The 27,809-nt window shown below is 44.6% G+C and overlaps 1 protein-coding gene across 6 annotated transcripts in view; it reads left to right on the top strand.

The window, feature by feature from the left end:
* The window catches only part of LOC141113187 (uncharacterized), a 51,064-nt gene extending 24,002 nt beyond the window's left edge, over positions 1-27,062 (top strand). For 2 of the 6 annotated variants that reach the window (XM_073606128.1, XM_073606125.1), the window contains exons 5-14: positions 2,611-2,789; positions 2,920-3,249; positions 3,955-4,586; positions 7,673-7,738; positions 9,939-10,029; positions 15,495-15,619; positions 15,717-15,785; positions 16,223-16,279; positions 16,404-16,487; positions 26,010-27,062. The gene's annotated coding sequence lies outside the window, so the exon portion shown is untranslated. The remainder of the gene's footprint in view (positions 1-2,610; positions 2,790-2,919; positions 3,250-3,954; positions 4,587-7,672; positions 7,739-9,938; positions 10,030-15,494; positions 15,620-15,716; positions 15,786-16,222; positions 16,280-16,403; positions 16,488-26,009) is intronic. The other 4 variants (XM_073606130.1, XM_073606127.1, XM_073606129.1 and 1 more) reach the window with 2 other exon arrangements.
* The last annotated feature ends 747 nt before the right edge of the window (positions 27,063-27,809 follow it).

Genomic DNA, 27,809 nt, shown 5'->3' with positions numbered 1-27,809 from the left:
TGGAAGCAACTGTTCAGATTCACAAGACGGATGTCTTGTTCGTGCTGCCAGAGGGTCCCAATAGAGGACAGGCAGCGTCAAAAGCGACCATTTCTAAATGTATTCGACAATTGATTATTCAAGCTTACGGTTTGAAACGGAAGATTCCTCCGTTTCAGATCAAGGCACATTCCACAAGGGCTATTGGTGCTTCTTGGGTAGTGCATCACCAGGCCTCTATGGCTCAGATCTGCAAGGCCGCAACCTGGTCTTCAGTCCATACATTCACCAGATTCTATCAGGTGGATGTGAGAAGGCATGAGGATATCGCCTTTGGGCATAGTGTGCTGCAGACAGCGGTACAGGGTCCTCAGGTCTGATGGCACCCTACTTGGTTGTGATTCCCCCCCTCAGTTGGCATTGCTTTGGGACATCCCATCAGTTATTACTGTGGCTCTGTGTCCCGTGATGTCCGAGAAAGAAAATAGGATTTTTAATAACAGCTTACCTGTAAAATCCTTTTCTTTCGATGGACATCACGGGACACAGAGGTCCCGCCCCTCTTCTAATACACTTATGTTGCTTTGCTACAAAACTGAGGTATCCCTGGAAGGGGAGGGATTATATAGGGGGTTGAACTTCCTGATTAGGGTGTGGCCAGTGTCCAATACCTAGTGGTACCTAAAAAGAAAGAAAAAAAGAGCGCACCAGCCTAGTGCATTATCCTTGACAGATTTATTGATTAAAAACAAGATAAAATCTACTCACAAAGGTAGAAGAAAAAAATCGCATTAGTATATGGCACAGCGGCGATTAGTCCAATGGTAGCAGTTTTCCAGATCCCAGGAAGGAGGCGTACGGACTACTGCTGGCTAACGCGTTTCGAAGGTTGCCCTTCTTCATCAGAGCCTTAGTAGTGTTAGTCTCCTGCTGGTTTTTATACATGTGTCCATCCAAACAAGACTGGTCCGGTTGGTTCAAAAGGCTCCTCCCTTACTTGGTGGGCGGCTCTCTGAGAGGGGTGGGCCTAGGCTATGTAGTTATTATTAAAAGGCTATAATGAAAAAACTTTTTACGTTTACTGTGATTTTAGTCTGATTTAATCTTAATTGTAGTAGTTACTAGTTCTGGTATTTTAATTTTAATTTTAAATTTTGATTTATAATGTTTAGATCAGCGGCCATGCATATATTTGGGAGTGCAAACATCTACCAACAAATAGATTAAAATAGTCTAGAATAGTCCTGCCAATACTGTTACATACGTGAGCCAAAGCATAACAAATGCTCCTTGTAGCTCCTCTCCCCTCTTACCTATAGATTATACACATCAGGGGACACTGACCAGAGGTTAAAAATCAAAAATCAGAGATGGAGTAGCATACCTTATGGTGTGCATGTCTGATGACAGCTCTTTTACTCGGACAGAATATCTCTGTAGGGACCGTAGCTGTACCGGCTTCCATTGCTGGCCGGTGACACGTTCCTGTGTACAGTAGAGCCTGGTGGAACGCACGCCGCTCCTCCGCTTCCGGGTTGCGGTCCACCAAGCGGAAGTGCGGTCGTGACATCATATCCCGTGCGCCCTTCGGCGCACGAGATTGACTTGCTATAGTAAACAATAGTCTCCATTTTGTCGTAGGCAAGGATAGAGGCAAAAGTGAGACAGAACCATCTAGGCTATGGATTAGAGGGGGATAATAAATTGAAGTGGAGTTCCTGAAAGAAATAATAAATATATATATATATATATATATATATATATATATATATATATATATATATATATATATATATATATATATATATATATATATATATATATATATATATATGATACACTAAATCGGATGATGCCACTAGAAGGGAGAGGGGGGGAAAAAAACCAGGAGAGGAGATAAGCCCAATTATCAGATATTGGATACAATAGTTATCTAAATGTAAACTAGATGTAGACAGGGGCTATTAGAGAGATGATTCTAGAGCTGTAACCAAAGGTGACAGTATCCTGAACACATGTATTTAGAAAACCAGCAAGAGATGCACTGAAAAAAAGTGGTAATATAAAATATATAAAATATAATATAATATAATATATATATATACACACACACAAATGCACATACATCAACATAGGCATATATGTGCATAGAAATCAGATTAAAAGACAATATTAAAAATAATAAATCTGTATAGAAGTACACAGATATATGTGTACTTAGCCAATGTAATATAAAAAGGGTTTGTTATAACCACATATAAATAATACATAATGGTTTTTACATTATTCCTGGTATATCTAGGGGTTATTAAATAGACACCAGTGAAAGGAATAACAGAAACATTATATCAAATTGATTTGTAACATTATATTATATTAGTGGTACCTACATAACCCATCAGTTATTACTGTGGCTCTGTGTCCCGTGATGTCCATAGAAAGAAAAGGATTTTACAGGTAAGCTGTTATAAAAAATCCTATTTTCCCTAGCATCTGTGAATTAAAGCGGAGTTCCTCCCACTTTTGAGAGGTGGTCTTAAACTAAAGACCACCCATCGTTTTTGGAGATATATATATATATATAATTTTTTTTTGTACCTTTTTTGATGTACATGGTGTACTTTGTTCCAGCCGGGCTGTGGCGCAGGACGTCATGTCCATTGTGGGGAGCCCTCCTGCTGTCTTCTGGGACCTGCATGGCCTGCTAGTAGGAAACTGGCAGTGAAGCCGCAAGTTATAATGGTGACACCTGCACCCGATCCCATGGACTGATCAGCCTGGGGGTGCGACCTTGTGGGCTTCTTGGATAGGCAAGTGTCCTTATTGTGTTTGTAGCTGCTGACTTTAAAAAAAAAATTGTGGCTGGAACTCTGCTTTTAAGCATATTCTATTCTTGCATTATAATGTATTATATTGTAATACACAACCTTCTGCTTTCAGGACGTTTCAAGAGGAATCCCCCCATGGAAGAGCAGGTAAAAACTTTTTCTCAAACACAGGGATGGACGACGAACAAACCGAAGATGGAAGACATCCTGGAAAGCTGGAAACCCATGGACAGGGAGAAGGTTAAAGAAGAAGCAGACCTATAAAGTCACATCACCTTGCAAGACTGGAAGGGGCTTGCCATCATAGAAGATTGTGTTTGAAACACTGGAGAAATGGTCTTCACAACATTACCCTTCAAGAAAGGTGAGGTGGTCTGTGACTACCATGGACCAATCATTTCGCGTGGAAGAGGAGAGGAACTTATGAATGCCATGGCAGCAGGTAAGATGGTGAGGTTGGCAAAACATGACTATCAGGTGATCACACATGTCAATCTGATACCATCAATTCTGCACACTACACTTCTCCCCCTGCTGTCAATTGCAGCCAGTAATAATGGAGCAGGGGTTTGGAGGATGAGCCATGCACTGTGTGTCTGTAGGCAGGCATGCATGCGCACACACAAGGCTGTCTTGGGAGTGAGCATGCACAAGTGCCTCCAGAGCAAGCGGCCCCAAGAGAAGGAGGGAGGATCGGGATTGCACAGAGCAGTTTTTTTTTAGAAAAGTGCTCTTTTGCAATTACTTTGAGGGGGTCAAATAAACCCAGTCAGTGTACCACCTGAGGGGGTTCAAGTGGTAAATATGGCGCTGTAGTGAAGTTCAGTCTATTCAATTAAACCAGCACTTGCATAACAGTGGGGGTTTAAGAGTTGGTCATATAGACTATTCTATGGCACTGATTGATACAAGCTTTAACTTATTGGCAGAAAAATTGCATGTTTTTCTGCCAATAAGTTATTCAATTTAATTTATTCAACAGCATTTATATTTTTTATGTTTTATGGGTATAAGGATATTTTGATATACGTGTGTCCGTTTCTAGTTACGGATTTTTCTGATTGAGAGATACATTTATTTTTGTCCTATTTTATTGTCCTTTATTAATATAAGCAGCATGGCACTTATTATTGAATTTATTTGGCAGGTGAGATGGGCTACCTCTTCTTTTTTGAGGACAGGAAGAACCGTCAAAAGCTGTGCATTGATGCCAAGAACGTCTCGTGTCCCTGTCATCCCTACCAACAAATTTTGGGAGGAAGATCAACCACTCAAAAAAGCAACCAAACCAAAGCCTCGGCTGAGTTACCAGAGCGATGGCACCACTCCTGTTCTTCTGTTGGTGGCCAAAGAAGATCCTCCTGTTGGCACGGAGCTGAAGTATGACTACGGGATCACAAGAAGCTCCTTTGGGGGGGAAAGGGGCAGATGTAGACTGGTTTAAACCATAAGAACCCAGCTGACACCTGCCTCTATGCTACCGGTAGCAGGATGACCTCTAGTGTAAGTCATTTTTTCTCCTAAACTGACCTTCATCTATTCTCCAAACATTCAATTTTTTTCTCCTTCAAACTTGCTCATTCCTGCCTACTCATCATTTTGACTCTCTCTCTCTTTCAGTCTCCCTAATTTGTCTTTTTGCTTCTTGAATTGACATGCATTTATAAAAACCTTTGATTTTATTTCCCCCCTGCATCACTGGGAGCTGTGTATTGGTGTCACAAGAAAAGGAACCTTAACAAGTCTTTTGCTGGGTAACAGTTAACAGTGGATATCTACGTAAGTTCTATACAGCCATTGATGTGACTTGAGCTTACTGATCATCAGGCAAAGGTGCTGATTTTTTTTTATCAGGAGCCATGTTTTTCACAAGCAATAATATGACCCAGGCAACAGCCTGGATGAGACAGACTTGTGGGTTTGGTTAAGTGTTTAAAGCCTTGAGTCTCATTGTCCTTTAAAAAAAACTCAGGAGCAAAAGAAATGAGACACAACTAGAACTTACTCTCTTTTGCTGGGACTTAGGCCAGCCATACACCAAGTGAATTTATTTCCTGCAACCATGGGTTGCAGGTAGGGATGAGCTTCGAGTCTGGTCTGGTATGGATTTTAAGGGGAACCCCGCGCCAAAAAAAAAAAAAAAAAACGGCGTGGGGTCCCCCCAAAAATCCATACCAGACCCTTATCCGAGCACGCAACCTGGCAGGCCGCAGGAAAAGAGGGGGGGACGAGAGTGCGGCCCCCCCTCCCTCCTGAACCGTACCAGGCCACATGCCCTCAACATTGGGAGGGTGCTTTGGGGTAGCCCCCCAAAACACCTTGTCCCCATGTTGATGAGGACAAGGGCCTCATCCCCACAACCCTGGCCGGTGGTTGTGGGGGTCTGCGGGCGGGGGGCTTATCGGAATCTGGAAGCCCCCTTTAACAAGGGGACCCCCAGATCCCGGCCCCCCCCCCCTGTGTGAAATGGTAAGGGGGTACATAAGTACCCCTACCATTTCACGAAAAAAGTGTAAAAAATGTTAAAAATGACAAGAGACAGTTTTTGACAATTCCTTTATTTAAATGCTTCTTCTTTCTTCTATCTTCCTTCATCTTCTGGTTCTTCTGGTTCTTCTGGCTCTTCTGGTTCTTCCTCCGGCGTTCTCGTCCAGCATCTCCTCCGCGGCGTCTTCTATCTTCTTCTCCTCGGGCCGCTCCGCACCCATGGCATGGGGGGGAGGCTCCCGCTCTTCTCTTCTTCTTTTCTTCTCCGGGCTGCTCCGCAATCCATGCTGGCATGGAGGGAGGCTCCCGCTGTGTGACGGCGCTCCTCGTCTGACAGTTCTTAAATAACGGGGGGGCGGGGCCACCCGGTGACCCCGCCCCCCTCTGACGCACGGTGACTTGACGGGACTTCCCTGTGACGTCACGGGGAATGCCACAGGGAAGTCCCGTCAAGTCACTGTGCGTCAGAGGGGGGCGGGGTCACCGGGTGGCCCCCCCCCCCTTATTTAAGAACTGTCAGACGAGGAGCGCCGTCACACAGCGGGAGCCTCCCTCCATGCCAGCATGGATTGCGGAGCGGCCCGGAGAAGAAAATGAAGAAGAGAAGAAGAGAAGAAAAGAAGAAGAGAAGAGCGGGAGCCTCCCCCCCATGCCATGGGTGCGGAGCGGCCCGAGGAGAAGAAGACAGAAGACGCCGCGGAGGAGATGCTGGACGAGAACGCCGGAGGAAGAACCAGAAGAGCCAGAAGAACCAGAAGATGAAGGAAGATAGAAGAAAGAAGAAGCATTTAAATAAAGGAATTGTCAAAAACTGTCTCTTGTCATTTTTAACATTTTTGACACTTTCTTCGTGAAATGGTAGGGGTACTTATGTACCCCCTTACCATTTCACACAGGGGGGGGCCGGGATCTGGGGGTCACCTTGTTAAAGGGGGCTTCCAGATTCCGATAAGCCCCCCGCCCGCAGACCCCCACAACCACCGGCCAGGGTTGTGGGGATGAGGCCCTTGTCCTCATCAACATGGGGACAAGGTGTTTTGGGGGGCTACCCCAAAGCACCCTCCCAATGTTGAGGGCATGTGGCCTGGTACGGTTCAGGAGGGAGGGGGGGCCGCACTCTCGTCCCCCCCTCTTTTCCTGCGGCCTGCCAGGTTGTGTGCTCGGATAAGGGTCTGGTATGGATTTTTGGGGGGACCCCACGCCGTTTTTTTTTTTTTTTTGGCGCGGGGTTCCCCTTAAAATCCATACCAGACCTGAAGGGCCTGGTATGGAATTTAGGGGGACTCCCACGTCATTTTTTTTTTTTAATTTTGGTTCGGGGTTCCCCTTTGGGGAATTCCCATGCCGTTTTTATCAATGAACTTCTATGTGTATTGTCGGCAATGCAATAGCCGCGGGTAGTTTTAAATGAGTTTTTTCCTTCAAAATGTCATTTTGCTGTCAGACTGTTCTAAACACAGGAAACATGCGCCCCTTTACAGGCATACTATAGACACCCCCCAGGTACGAAATTTAAAGGGATATTACAGTTTTATTGTTTGACTTTAAGCATTATTAAAATCACTGCTCCTGAAAAAACGGCCGTTTTTAAAACTTTTTTTTGCATTGATCCATGTCCCCTGGGGCAGGACCCAGGTCCCCAAACACTTTTTATGACAATAACTTGCATATAAGCCTTTAAAATTAGCACTTTTGATTATTCATGTTCGTGTCCCATAGACTTTAACGGTGTTCGCATGTTCGAACGAACTTTTTTCCTGTTCGCATGTTCTGGTGCGAACCGAACAGGGGGGTGTTCGGCTCATCCCTAGTTGCAGGAAAGAAACTTGCTTGATTCTACCATCAGCACAGACAGTGTTGATTCAGGAATCCCTCCTGCCTGGCCATTGTCTTCTCCCAGCGTGGGAAGCTGTCCCGATGGGAGAAAACAGTGATTATTACTAGCGGCTACAGCAGATAATTGTAAAAGAATCTGGCATGCTGGTTGTACCCAAGTTGATTGATCGGTCAACTTGGTACATTCAGCCTGCCCATCAAACCCTATATGGCTGGCCTTAGCTTTGTTTAACATGTAGGATTGCCATCCTTCATTTGCTTCTGGTATACATGTTTCCGATAGAAAATGTAACTTTGACAAAGACAGAAGAGAATTCTACAGCAGTAAGCTGGAAACCTAACCATTTGAATAAGGAATACTACACCCACAGTGTACATGCTGCTAGAAAGATGTATTTTTTTTATGTGAGCCTTGTCATGTGGTTCAACATTCATTTGTTATATAAGAATCCTATTGACGATGTGCAAACAGTGTTCAAATACATGTGATCTTTATTTTTAAATTGTGTTTTTTACTTTTTTTATGCATCTGAAAACTATAGGCGGTTCCCCATGTGACTAGGATGACTCTCCACCCAGCACGCAGTGAATGAGGGCTCCCGGTTATGGTAAGTATTCTACATAAGCCTTGTTGAGTGGTTTAAACGTTGTTGAAAATGTTGTTATACAGGAGTTTCATCAAGAGCTGTTCACACCAGCCTTGTAAAAGCTGTAACCTGTGAGCGCATGCGCGGAATCTTCCAAGATGGCCACGTAAGGCGGGAGCTCTGCCCTGCCTCAGCCATCCAGCGATCCTAAAGCCAGATCAGAACCAGCTCGAGCCCCCCTAACGGCAGGACCCGATCGGGGAACCCCTTAGGAGCAATTTCATGCCGGGCAGCACAGCCAGAAGTTATCTAGGGCTGCAATTTACAGCCGAATACACACGGGCCAAATCCAAGATGGCGGCCGCTATTCAGTCACAGGAACAGCTCCAAGGAGGACAGCAAGAACACAGGCAAGTCCTGACCCCAGCTACACTCACCTACACCCCCTAGCCTCCACCAGCATCCTCCACATTGCACCCCCTCCCCGGCCTCCACAGAGTCGCTAATTGAGCGCTCACTGGACTCATACAGGCTCTCCCCATGGGAGAAACCCCTGACCGCATGGTGAATGTACTCACCCCAAGAGGCCCGGAGATGGACGCCCCCTTAATGTAGGAGACCTGTACCTTAAACTGTCTGAGCTGCTTGACAGAGGTCTCACTCATACTGCCTAACAAAATCACCAGTGACATACGTTCTGACTTCCAAAACCTGGGAGCCAGGATGGAGGCGATTGAGCACAAACTCGACATAACGGTGTCCAGGGCCAAACAGAACACTGACCACATACACATAATTCAAGAGCAATTAGACACTGCTCTGGCCAGGATCGACGATCTTGAAAATCGTTCACGGAGGGACAATTTCAGGATTAGGGGCTTACCAGAGTCCATCACGGACATCCCCAAGAGCTTATCAAAACCCTCATCCCATCCATAGCTCAGCACAAACTCGAGCTAGACAGAGCTCATAGATCTCTGGGTCCTCTTAGAAAGGATGGAACCCCCAGGGATGTTGTGGTTAAGCCTCACTATTATGGAGTGAAGGAAGACATAATGAAAGCCTCACGCAAGCAGACACACTTCTCCTTTCAGGGCAATGACATCCAGATTTTTGCGGACATCTCCCCCACGACCATCCAACGTCGCAGGACCCTCAAACTGTTATTATTGATTCTATCACAAAAGGAGATCAAATACTGGTGGGGTTTCCCCTTTGCCCTAAAATTTGCCTTTAAAGGCAAAACACATTCCTTCACCAATCTTCCGGAAGGTGAACAGGTACTCCTCCAATTGAATCTTATCTCCCAAGAACCCTCGATGGATACCTCAAATCTTCAATCAAGCTCTGCCAAATGCTCCACACCCACGAGCTCAATCTCCCCCTCTTGGAAAACAGTTAAAAACAGAAGAGTGAAGGAACCTTTACCTACTTGAAAAATTAAAATATGGGACATTCCTATTGCTCCTTCTTTGAGCTCGGCTTTGCCGAGCTACCTACACCAGAGTCCAACCAATCCGCGTTACAACCAGGACTCATCCTTGACCACCCAACCCAGTCCTTGTAACTTCCTCCTACGGCACAGAACAGTCAGCCTTTCACCCGCACCCCACCATGATCCCCTCTTTCTTCAAGGTAGCCTGAACAGGCTAGCAAACTCAAAGCGGAAAGACTTCCTCGAAGACCCACGCTAAGGTGTTAGCGCCGTTCACTCCCCAGAGGAGGGATGGGAAGACGTTAATCTTAACAATTTTTTCACGCACCAGTTGGGGGATCTCCCCTCTCGAGGGGCATTGACTTTTCCTCTTTTTTTTGCTCTGGAGGACTCGAGTCATCCCTAGCTCTACTGTTCTTTACACTACCCAATAAGACTTCCGGCCCAGTATTATGCCTATTAGCTATTAATCCAGTTATCGTTATAATTTTTTTTTATTACTCTTTCTAGTTGTGCATTTTCATGTGATAATGTACTTATTTCTTTTTCAGGGTTTCCTTGGCTGAGGCAGCTGTCGTGCGCCTTCTCCCATCGTCCTACTATGGATTTTCCATGCATGGAGGATGGGACACAGGCCCAATTTATGGGCTGTGATTGTTTACTAGGTGATAGGAGGGAGAGTCTTTTTACTCTCCCCTATCGCCTCCGGCCCTTTAAGGGCTATCTCTCTCCTTACCTCATTCTTCTCCCTGTCTCTCTCACATACCTCTTTTTCTATTTTGCCAGTGCTCATTTGTCTACATCAATGCCGGTTTCTCCAGGTTCCAAACTCCGAATTCACCATCACCCTGACCCTCCTGCATCTCACCAGATGACGGTAAGTGCTGCCTACATTAGCGTCCACCTTTGTTTCGGTTGCCATGTCTCTTAATGCCACAAATAACACTGCTCTTCAGGTAGTCTCTCACAATGTTCAAGGGCTAAACTCCGTAGTCAAGAGAAGGAAAGTACTCCAATCATACCACTCACAAAAAGTAGATTTAGTGATGCTACAGGAGACACATTTCCCTAGGCGGTACATCCCCTCATTCCTCCACGCTAAATTCCCGCAATTCTACCTAGCAAATGCAGAGGACAAATCCAAGGGGGTAGCTATCCTATTCGCATAAAAATGCAAATTCACGAAACAGCAGGAATACAGAGACCCGGAAGGCAGATTTATCCTCATTAAGGGTCTCATCGAGGGACAGCTCTATTCATTTGTCTCTTATTATGCCCCCAACAAAAGGCCAGGTTAAATTCTTCCTCTCAATGTTTCAGGAACTAGGGTCTAAGGTAGAGGGAACTCCAACACAGCCTTCGACCAATCAATGGACAAGTCAAAACCACCAGCCTCACAACTAACTCGCCCCACCAAGATTAGCTCAAACATTGCTAAACTTGTTTTTCAACAAGGCCTAGCAGACATATGGAGGGAACTTAATCTGACATTGCGGGACTATACACACTTCTCACATCCTCATCAGGTATATTCCAGGATAGATCATATTTTCATCTCCACAACACACATTCCCTATGTCAGTAAAGCCCACATCATGGACTCAGCCCTTTCAGACCACTCTATGGTTCTCATTACCCTTCTAAACCCTATCACTAGGCCGAACAGATCACACTGGACCCTCAACAAATCTCTACTGAACAACCCTATTAGGGTCATCGAAATTGATAAAGCTCTAAAAGAATATTTTCTAATTAATGACGTAGATGGCATCTCGGCCGAGACCTTATGGGCAGCTCATAAAGTTACGATCCGAGGTAAAATCATTCAAATTGCTACTCGACTCAAAAAAGAAAGATCCTCAGAAATTATTAAACTAGAACAGGAATTTGCAACCTTAAGCAAACGTCACAAACAAGACTCCTCCATGGTCTCCATAACGCAGCTTGACTCTGCCCACCTTTCTCTAAACTTAGCTCTCACGGTCGGGGCCGAGAAAGCCATCCGCTGGAACAATGTTAAATTCTACCAACACAAAGATAAAATGAGCACCATGCTAGCCACCAAACTAACCCCCAAAATCCGATCACACACCTCTCTGAAAATTAGACTAAAAGACGGCTCAACAACCCAAAATCCCCAGCATATTTTACAAACTTTTGAATCGTTCTACTCCAAACTATACCAGGGAGTGACCGATACTGACGGGTCCAAAATACAATCCTGAAAGACGATCATAGGGAAATCTTAGATGCCCCTATCTCAGCAGACGAGGTGCTAGAGGTAATCAAGAAGCTGAAAAGAGGTTCGGCCCCTGGCCCGGATGGCTTTTCTGTTCCCTACTATAAAGCTTTCGCAGTAACCCTGGCCCCTCGTCTAACCAAATTCTTCAACTCCAAAAGAAAAGGGGACCCGGTGGACCCCTACCTTAATGCAGTATTTATATTGGTTATCCCCGAACCCGATAGAGACTCAGAACTAGTGGAGAACTACAGGCCCATTTCATTGATCAACAATGACCTAAAAATATTGACCAAAGTTTTAGTGAATAGAATGGGATCTTTCATTAACTGCTATGTACACAAAGATCAAGTCGGCTTTATTCCAGGCTGACAAGGCCCAGACCAAGTGAGACGGGCGATAGACATAATCTCAGTCCTTCAATCCGGGTGGGACAGGAACCTCCCTCAGGAGGGGCTTTTGCTTTCGTTGGACCTACAAAAGGCCTTCGATTCAATCTCTTGGCCGTACTTGTTCACAGTACTCAAGCATTGGGGCTTCGGAGAAAGCTTTCTGATTACTCAGCCCCTTTCAAAATTTCTAGGGGCACCAGACAGGGGTGCCCTCTCTCACCCCTGATATTTGCATTGGCAATAGAGACTTTAGCAATAGCAGTCAGAACTAATCCGAATATCAGGGGTGTCCAATATGGCCAATCCTATCATAAATGTGCATTATTCGCAGATGATATCCTATTATTTATCACCTCATCAATTACCTCACTTCCTAACCTATGTAGTTTATTAGGCTCATTTGAAGCAGTCTCAGGTCTAAGGGTGAACCTAGCCAAATCCCAAGCTATGAATATCTCCTTACCCCAATCAGTTGTAGATAGTTTAAAACCCGCTTTCAAATTTAAATGGAGTGACTCCTCCAATCCGTTATCTAGGGATTAATCTTACCCCCAAAGATCCAACTACTATATCAGGCGAATTTCCCTCCTATGTTCCACAAACTTAAATCTGACCTCAAAATCTGGTCCTCACTTCAGTTATCATGGCTTGGCAAGATCAATTCCGTCAAGATGACCCTACTTCCCAGGCTCCTCTACCTCTTCAGATCACTTCCCATAGTGATTAAAAGAGACCAACTCAAAACATTCCAAAAGAAAATCATAAAATTCATATGGGGAAATAAGTGTAATAGGATTGCCCAACGAGTCCTTTTCAGCTCTAGAACACAGGGGGGCCTGGGACTCCCCAACCTCCTTTGGTATTGCAAGGCAGCTAGATTAGCACAGCTATCTGTGGTGTACTCTAAATACAAAAAAAACAGATTGGATACAAATGGAAAGACAAGCAGTTCCTGAGAATACCCTGGGACTTCCTCCTGTGGTGCCCCCAAAAAGCTAGACCTCCCATAATGTCCCCTACCCTCACTCACTAGCGTTGTGGGACAAACTACGTCAATTACCATCTCTAACCTCGAGTATGCAGCCCTTAGCGCATATATTACACAATCCAAACTTTCCCCCGGGCATGAATATCAAATCATTCCAATGGTGGCTGGATAAGGGGATGTACCGCATAGGACCCTACTTCGAGGACGGGCCCGCTGACCCCGAAACATTGCATAAATAAACTGGATCTACCAGAGTCAGAGAGATTTCGCTTTTCCCAAATCTCTCACTTTCTAAACTCCATCTGGAAGAACAAGTCCATACCCCTTGAATTCACAAACTATGAACAATGGTGTGGACAGGCAACGGAACAAGGGGGGGGGGGATCTCTATAATATATGCAGCACTCTCCAAATCCTCTTCCAGGTTTCCATATATAGATTAGACATGTGCACACTGAAATATTTTGTTTCGGAATTTCGTTTTCGTCCGAAATATAAATTTAGTTACTCCCGAAATTCGTTTTTCTTTATTTCGTTTTTCATTAAAAACTTGCATTCGTCCGAAAATCAAAATGAATTAAGGTCGAATCTGTCATTAAAGGCTTATGGTGTCTGTCGAATGTTCAAAGTAGATTCGACGGAGCAGCTAAACTGTACGTCGTCGCAATCGTACATTCCGGTCGAATTTTCTGGGATGCATTTGACCGGAAATGTTCGATAGCAGCATCGTACAGTTTGTTTTGCTGCTCTGTCGAATCTTCTAACTTTCGACAGACACCATAAGCCAGATTTACGTTTGCATGTTTTCATTTCTGTGTCGAATCTTCATCATTCATGCTCATTGCATTGGTCTACTCTGCCCCAGCAGTCAGCCAACCAAACTTTCACATTCGTTTCTCAATCAGAAGTGCGGCCGCAAAATCCGACGCTGTGTGGCTTAGAGATAATGGCAATGGCAGCACCAGCAGCAACCCATTCCAGCACTAGCAGCATGCAGGAGGCTGTTCCTGGGCCTTCTAAGGCAGCATCCAAAAATGGGCGCAGCAGGGGGACACAAGCTGCATCCAGCAGGAAGCGTAACCTAATGTGGACTCATATTGAGTCCCAGGTCCTGGTAAGGGAAATGCTTCCTTGCTGGATGCAGCTGTGTGGCCCCCGCTCCAGGGAAACCACTACGGAGTGGAAGCGGGAAAAGTGGGAGGAGATCTCCAGGAAGGTGGAGGAGACATATCGCCAAAAAATTCAGCGACATAAAACGGTAAGTAACGTGTTTGATTATTTATTTTTTTTACATTTTAACCACTTCAGCCCCGGAGGTATGACTGCCAAATGACCGTGCCACTTTGTGCGATTCAGCACTGCGACGCTTTAACTGACAATTGCGCGGTCGTGTGACGTTGCTCCCAAAACACAATTGATGTCCTTTTTTTCCCACAAATAGAGCTTTCTTTTGGTGGTATTTGATCACCTCTGCGGTTTTTATTTGCTTTTTGCTATATAAGTATCCCCAACAAATATATAAAAAACAAATTTTTTCCTCAGTTTAGGCCGATATGTATTCTTCTACATATTTTTGGTAACAAAAACTGCAATAGGCGTTTATTGATTGGTTTGTGCAAAAGTTATAGCTTCTACAAAATAGGGATAGTTTTATGGCATTTTTATTAACAATTTTTTTTACTAGTAATGGCGGCGATCCGCCGATTTTTATTGTGACTGCGACATTATGGCGGACACATCAGACACTTTTGATGCCATTTTGGGACCATTGTCATTTATACAATGATAAAAGCTCCAAAAATGCACTGATTTTACACACACACACATATAAACATATGTTATTGCTATCACAATTTGATGTCAGTAAAGTTAGGTGAATTTTTTTTTTAAAAAGGAATAAATAATTTTCAATTTATTCTCCCTCCTGTGAAAAACCAAAATTTGCGCATAGGTGTGCCTAGCCTACACATAGTTTGCAGTTGCACATGTTATATATTATCGCCATGATCATTTTAAGAGGAATATTTTCATGCCGTTATTTGTTCTTAGTTAGTTATCACTAAACTGAGCAGCAAGTGCTTTTAAGTTCCACTTGACCTGACCACCTGTAGGTTACGCCCCCTTTCTGACCAGGCCATATTTTGCTATTTAGCGCATTGCAGCTTTAAACTGCACGCTCCTGTGATGTATTACCCAAATGAAATTTATGCTCTTCTCCTGCCACATATAGAGCTTTTATTATTATATATATATATATATATATATATATATATATAAAAAAGTGTTACGGTGGCTGGACTTAACCAGCTTGCGGACCCGCCATATGTTTAGTTACTATGGGGGGTCCACATCCGCAAGTGGGTTAATGCTTTGCAAAAGAAACAAGGAAGGAAATTTTACACTATACACAGTTCACACAAGCGCGTAATAGAAAGGTGGACTGGAGTGGACACAATGGACATTTACTCGGCACAATCCCTATCCTGCCTTTTATTATTTATTGTGCACCAAAAAAGCATAGGTTTTTCTTACAATAAATTTGGTTAATAAATAAATGTGCAAACCTTGTGCTACATGAAAAAATGTGCCTAATCCAAAAATTCCATTTGCATTGTTTCATTCTACGGGTTCATTCTACATGTGTTTCATGTGTTGATGTCATTTTCAGATTACAATTGTAGTTTAATTGTGGAACCCGTTTCTCTTCTCTTTTTGTTTTGCAGTTCCATAGTGCGTAAGCGCAGGCAGTCGGGGCGCAGAGGAAAGCAGGTGCCTCTCCTCCCCCATGAGAAGGAGCTCTTAGCAGCTGTAGGGGAAGATGAGATAAGAAAACTGCTGGCTCATCAGGGTTGGTGTCAGCATTGCATTGTGTGCAGGAAATTTTTTTTGTCAACCATGCGACGCGACATAGTCATTTACCATGATGTGTTTGATTTTATTTAAAGATCGTCTCCAGGCCCAGCGCCGCCAAAGGCAGAGGGCAGAGGAGCAGTCCTCCACGTCATCATCATGCAGTAAGTACTGTAGTAGTGACACTAATACAGTGGTTCCTTTTCCATTTGTCCAGCCTTCCATTGTTGATTCCAGTGTCATTGTTTCTCGCTCATACAGTGACAGGTAGAGCCTCTGCGACGCTCTGTCAGGTAACGCAAGCGATTGTGTAACTTACGTAATCTGACAGAACGTCGCCACTCTGAACTGAGGTGCCTGATCAGTGGCAGTGCACCTAGCACTCGCCAGCGCCGCTGGAACCAGGACAGGTAAGTGCCTCGTATTTGTTTTTTTTTTTAAATGATTTTTTCTAAATGGTGAATGCATGTCCCTGCCTTGTAGATAAACGTTAGTGACCTGCCCTGTATTGCCATGCTAATGGATAATTAATTTTATCTATTTACACTACAGTATATTTATTTACATTTATTAACGTTCATCGTTTCTCCTTTATAAATAGGTGTCATCCAGTCAGAGGGGGAGACTGAGGAGGAGGCTGAGGCAGCAACGCCCACATGTAAGTTAGTATAATCTTGCTGGTATCTGCTGAGTGATCATACATGTTTCAATGTCCTTGTACTAATGTGTGAGATTGTTGTACACTGCAGTTTGTAATGTTCTTTTCTATCATTACTCAACAGCTGCTGAGCAGGAGGTGGAGGAGACCTGCCCTGTAGAGGCTGCTGGGGATGCGGAGGAACAGCCAGACGCGGCAGATCCAGGGAGTAAGCATAACTTTTTTTGTATTTTCCAGGCAAATATAGTATTTTAAATATGAAATGCTGATGGCATACCTTGTCTAGAATAGCTTGTGATTTATTCTGCAAGGCTTCGGTTTAGCTGGAATTATTAATTATATTAGTTCCCCTCTGCAGCTGATTCCAGTTTTCCTGTTAGCGTGACCTGTGCTTGTTAATATTTCCCCAATGTCCCTGATCACGCCACCTTCTTGCTGCAGTTCAGATTCCCAGTCTGAGCCAATCACTGTTAATCATTATGAATAACACAGCAGGCTGGGGGGGTGTGTCAGAAAAGAATCTCCAGCTATTGGCTGGCAGTCCCTGGACATGTTCAATCTCTGGCATGCCCCTAATGCATGCATTAACACTTTTCTCATGATGTTATACCTCCTAGCCTAGACCAGGAGTGAGTAACCTACCTAGCCTAGAACAGAAGTGGGGCTTAATTTATTCAACAATCAGTGGCCTTACAAAATTATCAACTTTAAAAAGTAGCCTGCTATATTTTATTAAACAACTTTTTATTAGGTCATCCCAAATGCAATGGCTTGAATGGCTTCTCTTTGGTGGGTGTAATGTTAAAAGCTGGTATAGCTGATATGTTTTTCTGCAAGTGCAACTGATCCTCCATATTTGCCAAAGTCAGTCAGTCTGGATGAGGTAGATTAGTTAGCAGTAGCACTTAGGCGTGCATTACACCTTAAGATTTTCTCCAGCCGCCCGTGCGACCAAGCGAATAAAATCTTTGGGAGATTCCCCTTTACACTGCTCGATTCCTGTCTGCTCGTGACCCTGACCTTTGGCGTGTCCCTGACCATCCCTGTTTGCCTGTGACCCTGACCTTTGGTGTGTCCCTGACCATCCCTGTTTGCCTGTGACCCTGACCATTGGCGTGTCCCTGACCATCCCTGTTTGCCTGTGACCCTGAACCTTGGCATGTACTCTGTTGTCCTTGTCTGCTTGTGGCCCCGACCTTGGCTTATCCCTTACTTGCTTGTTGTTCCAGCCTGCTGCCTCTTTCCTCTTCTCCTGTAGTCTATCGTGAGCATGAGATGTGAGACCCTGGGGGCCGCGACCTGGAGCCAGACTGCAGCGCAGTCCATCCTCACCACTAGAGGCTCTGGTGAACACCTACTGGCTCTTAGACTCCGTGCCCTGGGGAATCTATGCTCTAGCTCCCAGTGGGATCTGTGTTAGTGATCCAGTAGACCTGCTTCCTGAACCTCCCAGGTTTCAATCCACAGCAGTCAGTCCTAGGATCCACTACCTAGCGGTGCACTTCCGATTCCTACAGAGTGCATCTGTCACCTAGCCTCAAGGTGACCTGACAGGCAGTCATCATTTCCAGGGCTTGAGTAACATGGCAGCAGGGTAGATCACTCACTCACACTAGTGACTATGGACAATTGCAGATGGTCATGAAACAGGCGGAGGATCAGAGAGGGCCCTGGTGTCCCCAGGGTCAGAGATGGTAAATGGGAGGGGTCCTGGGCATCTGGATGCAGCTCAGCAGTGACCAACTAATATATCTTGCATAGAATCACGTTTCCAACTGTATGCTTCTTTGTGCTATGTTGTGTTGGTAGCATATTCTGATCCTTGAGTTGACAGTCTCTCCATAAAGAGGAACTGTCATGCTGTTGAGGTCATCTTTAATCATTGTCTCTTATTTCCAGACCACCAAACAAAAATGGTTAAATTAGCACATGTTGCTATTTGTATTTACAAAGACAGCAACACGTGAGCAGTAGCGCCACGTCAAGGCTTCAACCCTTGCTACTGTCCATTCACACAACATTCATTCATGCAATCACGCACACTCTAGTCACTCTACACAACATTCATTACAAAAAAGGGTGATGGAAGGAATAAAGGGAACAATTTGGATTGCTTAAAACAATATAATTCTATTTAAATCTTGGGGTCACACCAAAGTCAAGTAGACAACTGCTATTGTGTCAAGTGGTAAGAAAATAAAAAAAATGATTTTCCTCAACATTTGGATGGTTCCTCTGAGTCCCATCTATCTTCACTGTCCATTCACACAACATTCATTCATGCAATCACGCACACTCAAGTCACTCTTGTCCCATCCATCTTCACATGGTAACAATGATTCAGGTCTCACAAATTAAGGGTAGGGTAACCCAGCTTGGGGAGGTTAAATTTGAGGAAAGTTATTTATTTGTTCCATCAAATGGGGTGTTAGTTGTGAACGGTGTGGATTAAGGATTTTCCCAGTAATAGAGAAAACTCTCTCACTTTGCACAGTGGTTGGAGGACAGGATAGTAGTTGCTGGGCAACCAGGCAAAGACCAGGCCACAAACTTTTCTTACCATCCCAATAGGTCAAAAGGGTCCTCTGTAGGAAGCAAAGGTGCTTCATATAGGTAGGCCCTGACCATTTCAGAGGCACTGCTCTCCTCTCGATTACCTGCTGCTTGACCTGCATCCAGATTGTCAAGTGCCTCTACCCAACATGCACATGCTCCACTCTGTTGTTTTTGAGTGATGCTGCCAGGCCTTGGAATAGCAGACATGGCAGGTGAATCTTCCAAACCGGCCTCAACCGTCGTACATCTCTGTTGCTGCAAATTCCGGACCCTTTCAATCAATTTTTTTTTCTAGTAGGAGAGGCTGTTGTCTCTGAGTGCCAGTTTACCTTTGATCCTGGGATCACACAGGGAAGCCAGCATGGAGTTCAGGGCTTTTGCGGACACGGTCATTTAGCCATTTAGTCTTTTAAGTTAGCTTGTAGCTTTCTGATGAAAGACGCTACATCGGCATGAAGTGGGCTGCCACAAACAGGCTCACTGTTTTCTAGGTACAATCCCATCTTATCTATGAGATAGGTAAACAAGGGTATGACCTGTCCTAGGCTGGCATTGCTCTGACTCAAGTTTTCCGTCACATTCCGAAAGGATTTTAAGACATAAACGAGCTGCCCAATTATACACCAGTCATCACGTCCCAGTGTGGAATCAATCCCGATGCTATGGCGGGATGATAGATTGTGGATGGCTGTCTTTTGCTCCAAAATGCGTTCCAGCATTTCCAGGGTATAGTTCCACCGGGTGCTGACATCTTGTTTCAGGCGATGTATGGGGAGCCCTAATTGTTCTTGCTCCTCCCTCAACAGTTGACTAGCCCCTACACTGCGGTGGAAATGCCCTGCAATCTTTCTACAAAGGTCCAAGATTTGAGCAATCTTGTTGGTTTTCTCCACTGGGATTGCACCCTTGACCACTAAATGCAGTATGTGTGCAGAACAGCGCACACAGACAAAAGATCCATCTTTGAGAGCTTTAACCATGTTTGAACCTCCGTCTGTCACAATGAACCCAACAGAGACATTGGAGACTGCCTGCTCTCCAAACCAATTGGCCAACATTGATCAACATTGATCAACATTGATCTAAAGGTAGATTGCCCGCAATATGTTGGCAGAGCTGTGTTGGTCATCATGGACTTCTGTGTGGAGCAGGAAAGCTTGATAACCCTGCTGGTCTTGCGCTGCAGGCCTGCTTCCTGATGGAGTTTGAACTCTTACACCAGCGCCACCACCAACAGGCACAGTGGCCTGCCACCAGTGTGCAGTCAAAGACAGGAAAGCGTGTTGACCGCTGGGAGCTGTCCACAAATCAGTTGTCAAATGAATTGTCTGACCCTCGGCTTTGGCCATTTTTTCCTTCAATAATCCAACGCATGAGTGGTATAGTGCTGGAATAATCTTTCTACTGAAAGTTGTTCGTGCAGGAACAATGTATCGTGGAGCAAGGGCATGCATGAGCTGTTTAAACGGCTCCCCTTCAATCATGCGAAAAGAGGCTCCTCCAACAGCAATGAATTGGCCAATGAGGCGGGTGATCTTGTTGGCCTGCTGTTTTGACATGCCCTTGGAACTAAAGCCAACAAAACTATCGAGGGTAGGCTGATAATGTCCTTGGGAGGATGAGGAGCCTGATTGGGTCTGCAGTGGAACTACTGCACGTGGACGGGTTGTATTAATTGAACCCTCTCTATTGCCTCCTGTGCTCTGAGTAAGTGGTGTGCTTGAGGAGGTACCACCAGTACAGTCAGAGTCCGTTATGCTGCTTCCTGAGCTACCATCTTCTTTTTCTGCCTCTGCCCGCAGTAAAGTAGAGTGGTGGTAATTTTTAAAGGTGTAGGTTCATACCAGCATTGGTTAAATGACCTAACTTTTTACCCCTACTTGCTTCCCACACAATTTACACTTGGCAAAGAACCCGCCTTCCAATGTTTGAAAGTATTTCCAAACGTTGCTGAGGTGGGATGCAGCCCCTTGACCCTGTGGATATCTATTTAGGGCTGATATAGCTGCAGCAGGTAGCACACCAGTGGTGGAAGCTGTTGCCACTACAGTTACACTTGGTGAACTAGAACTAGTGCTGCTAATGGCAGGGGTGTTGGGGACTGGGAGGTCAGTGATATCATCATCACAGGATTCTTCCATAATAACAGAGAGAGAAGGGGAGTTAGCAGCAGATGAAAAAAGTGGACTGCTACCTGTCCTACTCCTCACAGAATATCCCTCTTGCACTTTCTCCAGGTCAAGCTGTAAGTCCTGTGGGCTAAGATTGTATAAAACATCCGCAGTGTTTGGGGAAAGAGGAGCATCACATTCTAAATCATCTTCTTGGGCCAATGAAGAAAAAGTCTCACACTCTGTCTCTGCTGCTGTCTCCCTCAATTGCTCCTTTGGGGAGCTGGGCAGTGGCACTGGTAGTGTGATTGGTGGTGGTGACTGTAAAGGCAACTCCACTTTACTAGGTTTCTTGCCTATTCCATAAAAATATGCAGCCATGACACCTGTAGAAGTGGAAGGAGGCGCTGCACTGGCAGGGGAAGTGGCAGCAGATGTTGGTGGTCTGGCAGGAAAAGTAATATTAGAAGAACTGGGGGTGGTGGAACTAGCTTTGCTGGTGGCACTGGCGGTGACACCCACTGCTGTGGACGGCATGTTGGTGGCGGCAGAAGTGTCAGAGGCACTAGTAGCAGAGACCTTGCCACTTTTTTTACCAAGGCGTCCACCGCGACCACAACCACTACCTCTACCAGCCTTCACTTTTACATTAGAACGGTACATTTCGGAACTTTACAGCAACTGCAAGTCAGAAAATGGACTGGAGTGGAGATATATAGAATCTCAATCTATAAATCACCCCCCACCACAACACGGGCAGCTTCTGAGGCTATCACAACACTAGCAGCAACACTAGTATCACTAGTCTATCTATCAAGTTCACAACACAGATGTAGCTTGCTTCACTACTGTTCTGCTGCTGTGCTTAGCTTATGCTCAAATGAAATAGTTCAGGTTCTCTGATAAAGTGACAATGAATTCAAACGGACCAGCTAAGATTGACTGTTCTGAAATGAATCAGCGTGTCTGTCTCTCTCTGCTAGCAAATCGTAAGTGAAACTAAGTTGGCTGTACATGCGGTTCTAGCTATTTTACTGCCCCTCCTCTTTGGTTACAATTGGCCAATAATAACCATCATCATCATTATTTTTATTTTACTTAATTTTTCTCTCTACGTCGAATCTTCTCTCTATGTCGAATCTTTTCGAATAATCTTGGACTACTATGGTGGATAGACTATAGAGTTAAGGTTAGGCACATTCGACCACAGGTTCGATAGACACAAATTGTTATTGATAGCGTCATGTCGAATCTCCTATCTATATCGAACTGTTGTCGCAACGAAAACGAAAATAAAGCATTTGTTTATGTCGGATCTTTCGTTTTTCGGAATCTGTGCTTTCGTTATCGTTTGTTAAAACGATAACGAAAATACCTGAAATTCGGACGAAAATGCATTCGGACGAAAACGAATGCACATGTCTATTATAGATGCATGGGAGGAGGAATTACAGGAGTCCTGGGACCTGGAGGAATGGAACCGAGCAATAGCGAGAGCTGCAAAAGGTATTATGAATGTCTCCCTTATGGAAGCAAACTTAAAAGTTATTACCAGATGGTACCTAGTCCCCACTAGATTGGCCACCATGTTTCCCTCTACCTCTCCACTTTGCTTCAGAGAATGTCACGCGATTGGTTCTATGACCCATATCTGGTGGGAATGCCCAAATATCAGAGGATTCTGGAACTGAATTTTCTACCTCATTAGGAAAGTCACGGGAAATCCTGTTCCAAAGTCAGCACAAGTGGCCCTCCTGAACTTCCCAGTTCCGGGAACCTCCAAACACTCTCAGAAATTAAATTCTCTTCATACTTTTGGGAGCGAAAATGACAATTGCAAAAGCATGGAAAAAACCCAGGGTCTCCTACCGAGCAGCAAAAAATAAAATATCTTGGATTATGACCCAAGAAAAAATGGTCAGCTCAATTTTAGACACTACCAAATCATTCCAAGCAACATGGGGACCCTGGGCCATATATGTCGGAATCACTCTCATCCCAGGCACCCAAGTTATGAGAAACAAGAGAAAGCACTGAAATTTGGCTCTCACCCCCCACTTACTCTCCCCTCTCTTTTCCTCTCTTCATCTTCCTTTTCCTCCTCTTTAATATGATCTATTTGGTGACATTCACTAAAGTATACATTTATTTGGTTCTTATATATCACTAGATCCTGAATTGACGAAGGCAAAAGAATACCATAAGTTGTACTTTTAGATTTACACTGTTGTTATGGTATTATGCCCCCTCTAGTTTTACCTCAAAATGTTTGTTTTTCTACATATCTAGCGTTTCTATTTCACGGCAAAATTGATCGGAAAGCTGTGACGCAGATAACCCCAATCCCTTATCTCTACGATAGCCACCTCATGCCACAGTTTGCTCCCATTCGGGGTGTCATGAGTGGCTATCCTCCACATTACCTTATTAGCTACAAGGTTATCTGGCTCTAACATTCCAGTATGTACATGTTCACGCTAATGTATCTTTTCTTTCCATTTGCTCTAAGTTAGACCCTTTATATAATTTGATAACCTACATTTTTTGAGGGACATTACTGTCATTTCAGCTGTATTGTTGATGTCATCTTTTGTTATGCATTTTATTTTAAATAAACTTTATTTAAACCTTAAAAAAAAAAAAAAAAAAAAAAAGCTGTAACCTGTGTAAACTGTGACAATGAGGTGGTGGTAATTTTAAAGAAGTCCAGCATGAGCTCATTCGGTGCACTTCTGTGACCGGATTTCAGCGGAGATCGGTCTGAAGTCCACTCGTCACTGCCATCAGTCGAGGCAGTGCGTCATCCTGACTTCCAAAGTCTGGATCTGTGAGCTGCCTTGACTGATGGCAGTCTCAGCAAGCCACAGAGATGACCGCTCTCAGCCCTTCCACAGCTCAGCACTCCAATGAGCGTGGAGGAGCAGAGAACAAATGCTGAATGACAGTGAGCAGCTCTCCTCTCAGATCTGTGAGAACTGAGCCATTGGCAATGTTTGGTGGCCCGGTTCTCAGTGCAGAGATGGCGAGGTACAGCGGCAGCATCGGTTTGATGCTGCATCCACCTAGGGAAGTATGAATCTAAGAAAAAAGAAAACATACTTCTCTTTTAATTACTGCAGTCTTAACTTTTATTAAATTGCAAACTTATTATACTTTCCTGCTCTGTGAGATGAAATTGCATAGAGTGGCCCTTATCCTCCTCTTTTGTCAGTGCCTCTGGCTGCTCCTTTTTTCTCTTCACACCCTTAACCACTTCAATACCAGGCACTTAGACACCTTCCCGCCCAGCCCAATTTTCACCTTTTAGCGCTGTTGCAATTTGAATGACAATTGCGCGGTCATGCTACACTGTACCCAAACAAATTTTTTATCATTTTGTTCCCACAAATAGAGCTTTCTTTTGGTGGTATTTGATCACCTCTGCGGTTTTTATTTTTTGCGCAACAAATAAAAAAAGACCGAAAATTTCGAAAAAAAACAAGTTTTTCTTTGTTTCTGTTAAATTTTTTTGTAAATAAGTATGCTTTCTCCTTCAATAATGGGCACTGATACGGCGGCACAGATGGGCACTGATGAGGTGGCACCAATGAGGTGGCACTGATGAGGTGGCACTAACGGGCACTGATGATGGGCACTGGTATGCAGCACTGATGGGCACTCATAGGTGGCACCGATGGGCACACATAGGCGGCACTGATGGGCACTCGTAGGTGGCATTGATTGGTATATATGGGTGGTACTGATGGGTACGTATGTGTGGCACTGATGTGTGGCACTGATAGGTGGCACTGATGGGCAATGACAGGTGGCACTGATGGGCAATGACAGGAGGCACTGATGGGCAATGACAGGAGGCACTGATGGGCAATGACAGGAGGCACTGATAGAGCATTGCTGGGCAGATCTGGGCATATCATGGACATAATAGTGCCAATCAGTGCCCATTTGTAGGCACTGATTGGCACAGATTGGGCACATGTGGATGGCCATGGGGTACATACCTGGCCATCCACATTGCCCCTTCCCTGGTGGTCCTAGTGGCATCCCTGGTAGTCCAGTGGGGTGATCTGAGGGGGGGCTGCGCTGATAAACAATCAGCGCAGACCCCCCCTGCCAGGAGAGCCGCCGATCGGCTCTCCTCTACTTGCGTCCGTCAGACGCGAGTGAGGAAGAGCCGATCAACGGCTCTTCCTATTGACAGCGTGATCAGCCGTGATTGGACACGGCTGATCACGTGGTAAAGAGCCTCCGCCGGAGGCTTTTTACCAAGATCAGTGTAGCGGTGTGTCAGACTGACACACCGCTCCACCGATCGCCGCGATGCGCGCCCCCGGGGGCGCGCTGCGGCATGTTATCCTGCTGGACGTCATATGACGTCCAGTCAGGATAACACAACCACTTCCCGGACGTCAATCCGCTATAGGGCGGGCGGGAAGTGGTTAATCACAAGCTGCTGCTGTGCTGCTTGCACCCACAGACACAGCGTGGCTTGGCCCTGCCTCATGCTCGCTCCACATAGGTTTAGACTGACAGCAGAAGCCTTTGGCTGCTGCTTTAGCAAATCCTGTGAGAGGGAGGGGGGAGAGCTGCTACCGACTGGCACAGAGCTGATCGAGTGGGGACTCAGGTAATTATAAAGTGAGGGGGCAACTGCTACCAAAAACATTTGTACCTTAGTGCAGGGAATGTATTAAGGTAAAACATTGTTAGGCTTTAGAACCAAAAATTGTTACAAGTATTAAAATTGCCCCTTCTCTAGGAAGAGGGGTTTTTCCATCCACACATGACCAAGATAGCTTCAGTCCTCCCTTTTACAGACATTGATTATAGATTTAAACTGACAGCTGTAAACACATCATGTCCATAGCTGCAAACTCAATCAGTTATTGATTGGAGAATTGCCTGTTATGTGCAGACTTTTTGCCCTGAGGTTAAGGGATACAGCCAACCCTGCTGTAGAAAAAAGGCCAAGTGTGTCCACCCCTGTATACTATGTAAATATAACATTCCAGAATGTAAATGTGATGGACAGGAGTCACAAAAATGTTTTCCACCCTCTACAGAAGAAGACACCGAAGGCACCAGAAGACACTACTTTGAATCTACAGAAGAGTCTGAATGAGATGCCTCTCATTTCAGCACAAGAAGATTACCACAATCTAAGAAGAAACACAACGGCTCTTTTCAGAGCTACCCAACACATCCAAAAAAAGCTGATACTTTTGTTCTCAATACACATACGCACACATATATGCATGTGATGAGTTAACCTGGCCACACAAGCCTCATATTTTGGCTGATTCAACAGGGACCAGCCACATTTTGATCCATGTAGGGGGCTGGCTGGTTGTACACAAGTTGATCTGTCAACTCACTTGTGTGAAACCAGCCTGTTTGGTTTTTCCCCAAATTAGTGCTGCCAGCTTTAGCCAGAAACACTAATCATTGTGTTCTGCCGACAGGGAAGTCTCCCCTGCCAGCAGAACACAATAGTGTAGCAAGATGGCTTCCCCAATCAACACTGTGTTATTGGATTCCCCCAATAGCAAGCCACTTGCTGTGGGGGCAATAAACAGGAGGGAGGCTCCAGGAGTGCCAATGAGAGGCCAAAGAAGTGGAGGATCTAGGCTGCTCTGTGCAAAACCACTACACAGAGCAGGTAAGTATGACATGTTTTTTTTGTTTTTTTCATCATTTAAAAAATAAAGACTTTAGTATCACTTTTTAATCCAAGTCAAACTAGCATGCCACCATATCCAACTGGCTTCATACTCACTGTGACTATACAACTAATTAAATTATGTTTAGTTCATAATCTGTCAAACTGCTTTTACTTTTAAATCAAAGTGTAAATATACAGGTCACATTTTACCCAGTAAAGCAACAGTTTTAAAACAACCACATTCTTTGTCAAGCTGACATTCAGCATGTCAAACATTGTCATTTGAAACTGTTTCAAATATTCAAATCCCATTTTTAAGAACAATTTAGTCATATACTGTATAATACTTGCTGTCATTTGTGTTTTATGCTATGCCATTTTTACCATCTTGTGTATTAAGCATTCTACCTGTTCTTGTATCTTGTCAAATAAAAATGTAATTTGTTTACAAAAAGATTGGTACAATTCATTCAACAGATTGAAATGTTCTTAGGACCAACCTTTGTTTTACATACAGGCTACAGCAGGGCTGGGACAAGGGGAGGTAGAGATGTGGGGGGGGGGGCACTGCAAGCATGTCAGTGGCCCCATTCACCCACTAGAATGATGATGTCTTCACTTCTGTCATTCATAAAAAAGCACACTGCAGAGGCTGCGATTAGCTGCTGGAGGGAGTAAGCAGGGCGTACATGGTGGAAATACAGCGATCTTCTCACCATGGGTGCTTGCAGGAGAGTAAAGACTGGCTGTCTTCCATCTCCTTGTCATGTAACATATCACATGACTGGAGTGGTGAAGAAGAGCCAGCTGCCACACTGAGACCAAGTTGTAAGTGCACAGAGGATTAATGGAGCATGTTAGTCCCAGAGCTCCCCTCTCCCTCCCATAACTGTAGTGATATAATATATTGTGGTAGTCACAGTAGTATCGTGGGTATGATAATTAATTAGTAAGTACTCTTCCGCAGCAACCCAATTCTTCCAGAGAGATGCACTTTATTGACTTCCAACACAGAACAAAGTCCAAAGTCCACAGATGACAAAAAATCCGACAGAGTATATAATTCAGAGTCCCATTTTCTCTAGATTTGCGCCTTCATAGCCATACACAGACAAGACTATATTGACTAAATGCCAGCTTGAATGTCCTCTCTGAAATACTAGTCCACTAGAAGGGAGTTTCTGCTAGGTCAACCCAAAAT

Source organism: Aquarana catesbeiana, linkage group LG12, assembly GCF_042186555.1.
Source record: "Aquarana catesbeiana isolate 2022-GZ linkage group LG12, ASM4218655v1, whole genome shotgun sequence".
Taxonomy (NCBI): domain Eukaryota; kingdom Metazoa; phylum Chordata; class Amphibia; order Anura; family Ranidae; genus Aquarana; species Aquarana catesbeiana.
This window is presented reverse-complemented; position numbering and strand designations above follow the sequence as displayed.